The following is a 12550-nucleotide window of genomic DNA, read 5'->3' as shown; positions in this document are numbered from 1 at the left end:
TATTTTCTTGGATTTTAATTTTGAATATTGTAATTATAATAAATTTTATTTATTCTAATTATTTTACTAAAATTAAAATCATGAATTAATTTAAATACGACTGAAATTAAATTAAACTTTTGGATTCAATTATAAATTTATATGAGCTTTAAATTTTAATTAAATTTGTATGTTTCCGGTTAGACTAGAAATACATTTTTATGTTTAAAATTAGTAAAGCATATGAATTTATTGGTTTAAGTGGGAGCGCTTTTAGTCATAAACTCTTGATTAGGTCTACAAATCCTAAAGGTTAAAACAACTTGATTAGAATTAATAAGGACTGAATAATTGGTAGATTATTGGTGCCCTTGATTAATTGCTGCAAATGTTTACGTGATGCATAATGTGTTTTAACTAACCAGCTATGTGGGCCATTCATGATAATGAATGGGTGAATGGTATATATTGTATATGTACTGTTTTGCAGGTTATGAAGTGACTAGTATGGCCCAAATAGGATAGAAAATATGGTCTGCGTACCATTAATTTGAATGTAATTGGTCTGAAGTACCAAAGTTGTTTTTCAAATTCAAATATGGTCTGCGTACCATCAAATAGTTGTAATTAGTTTTAATTATAGCTTATCCTATTTGAAGAAAATGGTGCCTCCCACGGAGATTTTCAAGACGGACTTTGAAGTCAAAGCTTCAAGATGAAGTCGGGCCATACTAGATCACATTTATCTTATGCATGCTTTAAGTTATTTATTGCTTTAAATATGTCTTAATTATGCATAAGATTGTGGCTTGATTATGTTGCATGATTAAGGATTTTAGTTCACTTAAAATCTAACCAACATAGTAAGAGCCTTAAGTTCCAAACTTAAAAATTGAGTTAAAAGGTGCCATGCCAAAATATACACTTGCTTGGATATCCTTTACATCAATCTAGTAATAGTTTTCGCTCAGCGAGGTGTTACTTATTGGTCCTAAAGGGGCAAGGTACACAAATAATTGTGAGTACACGTTAGTTTTGGTGAAACTCAACGATATAAGTAAGGAGTCCTTTTATGTCGTGGCAAAATCGATAGGTTTACCTAATAAGTTCTTAGACGTACCTATCAACCAAGAATAGTTTCTAGACTATTGGCAAAAGGCTTTTGCTTACCTAAGATGTTCTAGGATTAAGTCGACAAACTGTGCTTAGTTCTTCAATGATTTTAGGATCTTGGAATCATTTTATTTTCACCTGCCGGAACACATAATTCGAATAAAATGCTAATGACTTGTTTAAATTGCATGATTGCTTTTATTTTTCAAGTTATTATTCATGATAAATGTTTAGACTTTGCATGCTTCAATGTATGTTTTAATTATTGTTAAATATCTTGCACTGCAATAAATCATTTTAGAAAGGTAACAGTAAATTTCCTCGATTGGTAGTAAATCCAAGAACGATTCACGGAAATGAGAGAAAGTGAGCAATTTAAAATGTACGTTTCTTTTAGCGACTTTTATGGTTGTTTTCGAATATCAAAATCGAATGGCAAACCAATTGGTGCTTGTGAATTCAAAATACAATGTAGTTTTGAGATCATAAAGCATTGAGTTTAATACGCTCAACTTTACCAATGGTTAACAACCTAATATCTTTGTCCATTTAATTCTCGAATGAGTCTAGTCCCTAGACATTCGAATAGAACGATGCTTAGAGAACTTTAGAAGCTTCTGGTAAGATCATCTAGTTGAAACAAAATATTCAACATAAATTAAAATGGTAAAGAACCTTGTTGGTGACTTTGGACATGTCTAACAAAGTATAAAAGTCAACACTAAAGAATTCAATTCTTAAGACTATAAGAAAGGGTACAAGAAATAGGAAAACGAGGAACAAATGAAAGGAATTTACGATTCCGTTTCTACCTATAAGTTTATGTTTAAAGAGAAGTGACCTAGCAATCAAACTTCCTTGGTATCATATACCGCTTGAGGTTCTTACTTCGGTAATAACTCAAACAATGGAAGCTAGGATACACTAATGACCTACAAGTGGGAAATGAAGCATGGCAATGCTACATTAGTTGTAGGGTCATCTAGTTTGTTTTAAGTCCTTTCAAAGGCTGGAACTTAATGGCTATTTTGTTCCATAATCAGCATACCTAAATTTCTGCTTCAAACACAGAAAGACTCACATTCAGAAGAACAAAAACAATGCTTGTTTGTTTGTTTATTTGAATGAAATGGTCAATTACAGGTTGAGTCAATATGCTTGATTAAAACAAACAACTCTTTAAAGAACTTTACTAGGTTCAAATCAAACCCTTGATTTGAGTTCCATTAATCTTTGGCATTGTTGCTTAGACCATATCAACAAGTTAACATTCATAAGCTCTATTTTGATGGACTTTTTGAAAGTTGGTTGATTTCTAGATCAACTTAAGACAAGCTAGTCTTACTTGTTGAAAGTAACAAAAGATATGAACTATTGTTAGAATGCCTAGACAATAGAGTTCAAAGCTAAAGAAAGATTTTATGACTTTATTATTTCACATGGATTTGAGTGAATATAGGTTTATTTACTCAAATGTGATATAAGTTGAATCTTTTTGGCTAGTTCAAAGATTCAGAAGTATAAAATCCACTTGGCAAGAAATCATAAAGATCTAAGGTTAGATCATGTTGATGATTACGTGAGACCAAATATGATCATCAATGATTGTGTGTTGTAATTTCACAATCTAGGTCCATAAGATATGGCATATCTTAGTTGGAATAATCGAAGTCAATTAGTACTTGATTCGATCAATGATGAATCATAAAGACTTTTCCTATAATTTCTAAAACAAAATGCTCAACTACCACCAAACTAAACCAAATTCGTCAAAGCTATTGAAAAGTAATTTCTTGATATCTTTTCAATTATATATATCTAGAGAGTTGCAAAACTCAGTGGGAGCTTAGTGTTTGTCATTCGACAAACTAAGGCCCAAGTATAGATATATGTTTCATTGTGATTTATTCAAATGAGACACAAGGGTATAGTTTCTACCACAAATTTTTGAGAACATAATGTTTGTTTGCTCGAAATAATGTCCTTTTGGAGATTAGTTTCCAAAATGACAAGTGGGAGAAAATATACCTCGAAAGTTTTTGAGGCGAACAACAAACATAAACGGACATTCAGGAGGTTTTTCGAAGTGCTTCAGAAAATCCGAACTTATTCTTTAAGGACTTTAGAAGTGGCTTTAAAGAATAGACATCTCTTAGAAGACTTTACAAGTGCTTCAAGGAGAATAGAATATTCAAAGGACTCTCAAAGTGCCTGTTGATATTCTATTGTTTGATGTTCTATACCCAAGTAGGCATAGAGTTCAAGTCACTGGAACTATGAGATTCTTCTATTAGATAGTAAAGAAACATAAAGTTTTGGTCAATGAAACTATGAGATTCTTCTATTAGATAGTAAAGAAACCTACAACTTACAGGCAAACTATTATCATGTAGATTAATGAGTTTGTGACCTGTAAGAAAGCTATGACGAAACCCAGATTCCCCAAAATGGTTAGAGGCCATATATAGACTCAAATGTTTTAAATGGTTAGAGGCCATAAAACATACTCAATGTTTTGATGACAAAATTGAAATTTTGTTGATTTGCAAGAATAGTTTCACACCTATTGGTTGCAAGTTTGTTTTAAGGATAAAAACCATCAAACATGAAATTGTGTTCATACACAAAGCTAGATTAGTTGCTAAAGGTTACAAGCAAATTCACGGCGTGGATTGTGTTGAAACCTCATGCATAATCGTAATGCTCAAGTCTATAATTCAAGCAATGATTGCATATTGGTACATATAGCAATTGGATGACAAAACGTATTCCTCAATCAAATGTTGGAATAAACTATGTACATGGTATGTCATAGGATTTGTGGATCCAAATAAATGCTTGAAAAGAAAAGCTAGTTTATAAAATCTAAGTACAGATTTAAGCAAGCAATTGGGAATTAGAAATGTATTTTAGTGAAACTAATAAGTATTTTAGTTTCATAAAATATACATGATTCTTATAGATGTATAAGAAGTTTAGTGGGAGTACATAAAAACTTATTTGGTCCTATGTGTATTACACACATATCTCTCTATTGTGAAATAAACATTCAAATGCTAATGACTTAGATTTGAAATTATTCATCAATGATGGACCATGGCGAAACTTAGTACATACTGGGTATTAAGATCTATTTACAAAGATCTTATGATATTGTTTTGGATTAAGTAATGGCATTTACTAAATCAAACACGAAAGTCTCCATTGGAGATATTCGACCCATGTGAATAAATCTAAGTAAAGAATGTTTGAACTATGTATAAGCATTTACTAAGTTAAACATCAAAGGATCTAAATAAGATTCTTAACCTATATTATATGTCAAAGAATTTAGCTGAATTTAGTATCTACTGAAACTAGATAAGCTAAAGTTACATGAATAGAATTCAATTGGGAATTATTCTGCAAAAGAATGTATCATGTATGATATAATATGAGGATCGCCAAAAACGTATCGTATGACTTTAGGCATGGCGAACATATACCAATCTCTATTGATCTAAGTGAAGATCAACTAGATTGAGATCAAGAATACTTATGGTACTTGAAAAGGTACATAGGAATAGTTCTTGATTCAAGGAAATAAAGATATGCTAAATATTGATGCTACACGCATAAACGCTGGCAAAGGATCAAGCAAGACCCTTTGGAGTTAACCATTGATAAGAACGAGCTATAGAGCATCATGTTTTGAAATGGCAACATGGATTGGAGACCATGAGTTGTTGCGTGGGAAATTAAAATAATAATTTCTATGTTCTAAGATATAGTTGGAGAGTCTTCCACATATATGTGAACTGCTTGGATAAGTAAATCCAAACAAAGCATCACCAGCAACCTATACAGTTGAAGTAAAAGTGATTATTGCCTAAGAAGCAATAAAACAGGGTTGTTTAAAGTTCTTCACTGAACTTGGGTAGATCACCTATCTGCTGGTGTAACACCCCGACAATTCTCTCTTTTCTAAAATAACTTTTAAATATAAAACGTAGAGAATTATCAAGGCATTATCGCCCGTGTGAAAACGTAACGGCTTATTCAGAATTTTGCAGCGGAAAACATAAAACTAACTGTAGGTTTATAAATAATCATTTTCAGAATAAATCCCAAAAACCAATCAACGAAAAACAAAGTTAATGTTACTAATTCAATAAGTTTTAGAGTCCACTTAAACAAACCAAATCCAACTTAGAAAATCAAATGAACTACAAGCTCTCTAATCCCGATCCCAATGATGCATCATCTTCAAACCTGTAGATGGGCAACGCTTATTGATCCTTAGAGACTGCTCACCAAAGATGGGTCATCACAGGATCAATAAGGCATAGCCATGATCATCACACACAAACAAAGCACGTAATCAGCAAAGCTGAGTACTACATACTAAAACAATAATAATCCTAACATGATACTATTAAACGATCAATCCTAACATGACACTAATGAACATACATAAGGGCAGACAAAGCATGATAATCTGACAACCATACTTAACTAGACTAGGCTAGACTGGGCTAGACTTTTATAACAATAATATTATTTTAATTTAAATAGGCAATGGACCGAGTTTTCTAGCTAGAAGTCTTCACTAAGGAAGACGAGGTACGGGCGCGACTCCGTAACCTCGGTGACCTGCGATATCGAGGAACGTTTGACTAAAAATAGGACGCGGTGATCAATCCGGTCCGAATGAAAGGCCATGGGCTACCACCATGAACCCCAACTCCTGTTTGTCCGTCACTTTAGACGTGCACAGTCTAAAGCTATTGCTACTCAGTTTCACTTTACATGATTTACAAATTGACACCCTGTTATGACTCAACAATCACATAAGGCATGCAACTCACATTTATTTACAACTGTTTTTATCTTGGAATTGAGTAAGTGAACACAAAGGCATCAAACAAGACTCATTCCAATTAACTCCAATCTTTTCTTTAATACTGATCAACCCCTGTATATGGGTATAAGGTTTCAACTTACTAAATAAGGTCCTCCGCCCTCATAAAGTAGTGAAAAGCTAAAAGGGAACAACAATCAACTGATCTGAATTATATACTAAGTAATCTAGTGTTCCCAATCAAACATGTTTGCATCAATCTTCCATACTAACATGTTATAATCCTCAAAATGCAATATAAGTTTAATATGTTCATCCAACAGTATCAAACATGCAATTTCAACCTGACTAAGTTCATCAACAACATTAACATAACCAAGTTCATCAACAATTCAACATGGTTTCAACAATTAGCACACATTCCAAGCACACATGTATGTACGTACCTTGTGTAAACAAACAGCGAGACCACTTTAATAATTCAAAAGTCGCCTACGGAGAATTCTCCACCTAACAACAACCAATAAAATTCTCCAATCAATTCTCTAACAATTTACAGCAACACTAACGTACTCTAAACACATCCCAAACGTATTTAGAACATTCTCCAATATAGAAACTTAACTAATTAACCTCCAAGCATAATAATAATAATTATATTAAGGATCCCAAATCTTAAACTCCAATAAACTTCCCTTTTTAAATTTCCAGCAATCTAAAATAATTAAAAACTTGCTCAAAATATATTCAACATCTTTAAAATCATAAAAATAATAACTTTAATAATATATAATTGTTCTATTATGATTTAAAGCCATTAAAACCTCAAAAGTCACATTTTACTACTTAAAGGCACTAATTTAACCAATATAATATAATCTGAAAATTAGTAACTTTATTATATAATTCGTATAATCTGAAATCTATAATTTAAATCATAAAAACTATAACTTTCATTCAAGAAAACATAATTCGAATTAATAAAACATGATTAAACCCTAATTTATATTTTAATCAACCAAAACTGAAAATAATTAGTTTATAATATCAACACCAAATCTGAAAATCATATTCAAACCATAAAGATTATAAATTTAATTCAAGAACATAATTAGAATTAATCAACATAATTAAAACATTTAATTAACTTAGGGTTTAAGAAAATCAACCAAAAAAGAGACAAAAGGGTGGATGGCCGGCGTTAGGGCAGGCGCGGCAGCGAGTGGGCGGCGAGGTGGGGCACAGCGGCGCACGGTGGTTGAGTGTGGCTGCCGCAACAATGAAAACGAGTGAGAGGGAAGCAAGCACGAAACAAAACAGAGGAGGCCAGGGGGGGACGAAAAAGAGAAAGAAACACGGGGAGGAGAGAGAGTCTTACCGACGATGGAGACCGGTGTCGGGTGGTGGCTTGGTCGCCGGCAGGAAACAATGGTGGCAGCTGTGAGAACCGAAACAGATGAGGAGGAGAAGGACAAGAATTTCGAAAGAAGAAACAAAGGGGAGAGGGGAGTTACCGGCGACGACGGTGAGAGCAAGGCGGCGCGGCAAGAACAACCACGAGTCCGCGAGCAGGTGGTGGTGGTGCGCTGCTGGTGGTGGCTGAGCAAAGAGAGGAGCAGGGAGGAGGATCGTGAAAAGGGAAGGAGAGTTTGAGATTTTTTTTTTTTTTTCTATATCACGTGAAGTTGAGGGAGTGTTTCACATGGGATTGAACAAGGGTGAAGGATTATGGGTTATTTGTTTTGGGCTTTATTAATATGGGCTAGGATTAGAATTGAGTTCGTTTTAGTCCAAAATCGATTAGGATTGATTTCCAAGTTCAAATGTGTTTTCGTAATTCAAATTCTTTTCAACATAAAATTCTAAATTATTTTTGATTTCATAAATCGTTGAAATATTTAAAACGTATAAATAAATATTCATTAATTACATTTTAATTTCTAAAATTCGTAAATTCTATTTAAATATAATTAACTATATGTTAAATATATTAATAAATTTTATAAAATTACGGGGGATTACAATCTACCCCTCTTAAAAGAAGTTTCGTCCCGAAACTTGACACGAAAATTCACCCATTTTTCAAAGGTTTTCAACTTATTCTTACTCGAGAAATACTCTGTGCCACTCTTGTGCACTCTTTTGCCAACTAAAAGTTACTTGTAATATTCAAGAACACATTTTCTTATGCGGAGAATCTATTTACTTTCATCAACATGTATAAGTTGCTAAAAATAAGCATAAAATGCATAAAAATACCATAAAAATAGGTAAAAAGCGCGAATTTCTATCGCATTCTACCCCCTTTAAAGAAAACGAGTTACGCCCTCGTAACTCATCTCAGGGAATGACTTTGGATATTTCTACTTCAACGAATCATGCCCCTAAAGCTATATTTCCACTAAAATCGTAGCAAGTGGGATTTCTACACTTTTTTTTTTCCACACAATTCCTCAACAGGTGCCATCTTAAAGCTTGCATAGTAACTATTGTTGCAAGAAATTCAATAGACCCTAGGTGGTTTTCCCAATTACCCTTAAAGTCAATAACACAGGTTTTCAACATAAATTCCGTTAGTAATCTCAATCTGTCTATTGGTTGCAGGGTGGAAGGCAATATTCACTTTCAATGTTGTCCCCCAAGATTCAACTGGACCTTATTGCCAAAATTTCAGACTTTTGTTCTCGGTAAGGATCTTACATGCTGCCCTATAAAGGTAATGCCTCCAAATATTCATAGATAACACCATAACAGCTAACTCTAAGTCATGGGTTTGGTAGTTAGCCTTATAAGGTTTCAATTGACGCGACAACCACTAAATCTAGAAAGCTTCCTCCATTTCTCACTTCACTTGAATTTCGATTCCTTTTTCAACAAGTTGGTCATTGGTTTTGCTTACTTCGAAAACTCTTTCACAACTTCCTATAATAGTCGTCTAGGCTTAGAGAACTTCCAATATCGGACACGTTCTTTGGAGTAGGTCACTCACTCACATCTTGAATCTTAGCAGGATCTACAGAGACTCTTTCTGGTCAACTTTTCCTTTTTACCAAACCTCCTTATGTCATAACTCTTGGTCTTAACTCTTAGCACTTCCACCAATTCATACATTCCCATCTTTTCAAGACAACAAATGATTTCTAACGATCCTGGACCACTCGAATCTTCTCTTAATTTTATTCCCTTAAGTAACGTAGTTTTCAATCAATTTAGTCTTCACTTTTCCGTCGATGTTACTTATACACACATGACTTCAAGATCCGTATACTTAATTCATATAAAATAAATTCTTTCTAAGCGTCTCCAATATAATCCCCAAGTGTTTGTCATGCTCTTTCTCATTCCTTGAGTAAATCAGGATATCATCAATATAATAACGAACTTAATTCGGAATTCGTGGAAAATCTTATTCATCACATCCATAATTATGGCAGGTGCATTGTTTAACCCAAAAGACATTATTATAAACCCATAATGACAATAACGAGTCCTAATGAGGTCTTAGGCCCTTATCAGTTATCCTTAATTGGTGATACTTCGAACACAAATCAATCTTCGAGAACACACTCGCCCAATTCAATTGATCCAATATTTCATCTCTCCTATGCAAAGGATACATGTTCTTGATGGTGATTAATTTCCTAAAATCAATGCATAATTCGATACTCTTATCTTTCTCCTTAACAAACAACGCAGGAGCTCCCCACGGTGATGCACTAGGCCTAATATACCCCTTAACGAAACAACTCTTGCAATTGTGTCTTAATTTGCTCATTTCGAGAGGTGTCATTCTATATGGTGCTTTAGTTATAGGTGTCGTTCCAGGAACTAAGTTTATAGTGGACTCAAAGGCTCCAACAGGTAACATACTTGCAATTTCACTCGGAAACACATCAATGAATCCACTCACAATGGCAACATCTTCTATTTTGACTCCAAGTTCTTTATTCACCTCTCACACACTACAGAAAAATAGTTCACGCTCCCTATTCATCAATTTCCTCACTCGCATTACAGAAATAACCAAAGGTTCTTGGACTACCCAAAACATCTATACGAGGTCAATCTTCCAATATGGTTCCTTACATTTACTTTCTGAATTTCACAGTACGTCTATCTTAGCCTTGTACAAACTTAGTCAATTCCATCCTAAGGTTTATGAATTCTTGTGCCTTTTGCTTTCTCATAAAAGGAGTTTTCTTAAGGCAGTAACAAATGAATCCCAATTGAATCTCTCAACAATGCTAAGTCTAACCCCATTTTCTCTCCACCACAAATCAGCTTCATCTTCCAAGTATAGTACAACTTGACCCACTCTCATGTTCTCAAGACAGTTCACATCCCCAAACAGTTTCTCAAACTCTCTAACCTAGTTCTCTAAAAAGGTAGGATCAGCTTTCCCCTTAAAGTATGGTGGCTTAACTTTGGTTAGTCTCTCAAACATGTCCCCAGTAGAATCAGGATGCTCAGTTCTCTCTACAGCCAGTCTCCCCGCCAAAAGGCGAATAGCAGCAACTAACTCACTATTGCTTGACATTCTAGTGTGCGACCTAAAATTAATTACTCTACGATACATAACTCATATGTCCCCTCTACGAAAGAAATTTAGATTTGATCATAGAGATCGCATCAACAAACACTTATTCGAGAATGTACACCAATAATAAAGCAATCATCGTCACTCATTCAAGAAAATATCCCCATCAAGGACATACAATTTGAAAACCAATGAATGAAAGTTCAATCACAACAAATAAGTAATAATATTCCCATTCGCGTGCCCAAAATAAACTCTTGATCATTTGGATTATCAATAATCTAACTCTATTCCTCAAAAGAATGTTAATAACAATTTCTAAACCATAATAACGCACTTGTCCTCAAATTAACATAAAGGTTCTACGACACAAACATAAACTATTGTTGGCGAATAATGGAATTCTCAAACTGGAAATGAATACTTTAACTTCTATTGCTAACTCTATAAAGGTTTATTACATCCTTGAAAATAATAAAGAACATTTCAAACTTCAATAAACTTTAACTTTAAACTGTTGTAGCTTTGCTACTTATTCTTTAAAACATAAAAGAGCTAATTAACTATTTATGACTTCAAAATATTTGTGGCCTCTTGCCTATCCATTGCTCCTGAAACTTGCGGAGTGAAATTTAGATCTCAAGATCATCAAACTCTTCCCCAGGGTCTTCATCTTCTTCCATATTTTCATCTTGATTAGGCTCATTTGCCACCTCCTGTTCACTTTCGAGCTTTGCATCTGAATCACTAGAAATTTCAATGGTTGGCTCATGGGCCACTAGGTTAGGATTCTCTGCCTCAACACCTACATTCTCATTCTCCACAGCTACATCATTTTCCTCTAGGTCATTATTTACACTTACTCCCATAGGTTCTTCTGTAACTGCATCTCCAACATGACTCCCTACGATTTTACCGTCTCTAAACCCACTTTCTGCCGCCTCAATAATGGTGGTTAGAATTTCTGAATCATATTTCCATCTACCATCCCAAGTCTCATACTTAGCCAAGTTTGGAGTTCCATTATCAGAATGCATGTCTTTAAACTTTTCCTTGAGTTCTAGGTATGGAAATTTGTTAGGTAAGCAATTAATAATAGTGGCTGCTATCGTATCCTTTCTCATTAAGATAGGTTGCCCTAGAACTTTAGCATGATATTCGCATCCAAACACAATTTTCTTCACGTAAATATCAGGGGTTTCTATATCAAGTTTCTCGAATGATCCTATGTTGGTGTACTTGGAAAGAAATATTTTATTCCTGAAATAAACAATTCCATGTCTCACTAACGATTTTCCAACCAAATCATAAACAAAGTTCAATAACGCAATAAGTTTGGTGGAAGCAAACAATTCTTTATGCACATTTAAATGTAACACTTAAACAATTAGTACACGCACGTTCATAACAATCAACTTCTTATCATTGACTAGCTACTAATGCACATATAATTCTATCTTATATGCCCTTCTTATACTACCCATCTCTCATAAACTAAAGCATTGAAATAATTTAATTAACAAAGTAAAATGACGATAATATAAGAAAATTATAACATAGAATAATAACATGAATAAAAATATAAAATAAATAAAGTAAAATAAATTAAGGAAATGCGTAGCGAATAAATTAGAAAGTAAAGTTATTAATTCGAAAAAGATTTATATTTTCTAATAACGAATTCTAACTCTTGAAACAACTAAAAAAAAAATTGAACTTCTTTAAAAAAAAACGTACTCATTTTTTTTTGTTTTTTTTTTTTTTGAATAATAAATAATAAGAAAAATATAAATGTCGAAAGTATCACTTTAACTTTAATAATAATTTGATTTCGAACTTAAATAAGAAATATTATGTTCTTTCAAACAAGATAAAAGGAAATCGGCCCCCGAAAAAAAAATACCAATTTTTGAACACTATAGTATGTAGGAGCTCGATTGTAAGAAATTTATTTTAAATAACTAGATAGTTAGGCGCCTAAAATTTATTAACGTAAAACCTTAGCTTCTAGATACCACTTTGTAACACCCCGACAATTCTCTCTTTTCTAAAATAACTTTTAAATATAAAACGTAGAGAAT

At 33.4% G+C, this 12550-nt stretch overlaps 1 long non-coding RNA gene across 1 annotated transcript; it reads right to left on the bottom strand.

Annotated features, from left to right (window-relative positions):
- Positions 1 to 5091: 5091 nt before the first annotated feature.
- LOC130470264 (uncharacterized) lies at positions 5092 to 7964 on the bottom strand. Its single transcript, XR_008930254.1, has 5 exons — positions 7447 to 7964; positions 7311 to 7370; positions 7102 to 7200; positions 6379 to 6442; positions 5092 to 5377 (listed from the first exon to the last, which is right to left on the bottom strand). It is a non-coding gene; the product is annotated as an uncharacterized lncRNA (long non-coding RNA).
- Positions 7965 to 12550: the final 4586 nt, after the last annotated feature.

Source organism: Spinacia oleracea, chromosome 3 (genome assembly GCF_020520425.1).
Source record: "Spinacia oleracea cultivar Varoflay chromosome 3, BTI_SOV_V1, whole genome shotgun sequence".
Classification (NCBI taxonomy): Eukaryota; Viridiplantae; Streptophyta; class Magnoliopsida; order Caryophyllales; family Amaranthaceae; genus Spinacia; species Spinacia oleracea.
This window is presented reverse-complemented; position numbering and strand designations above follow the sequence as displayed.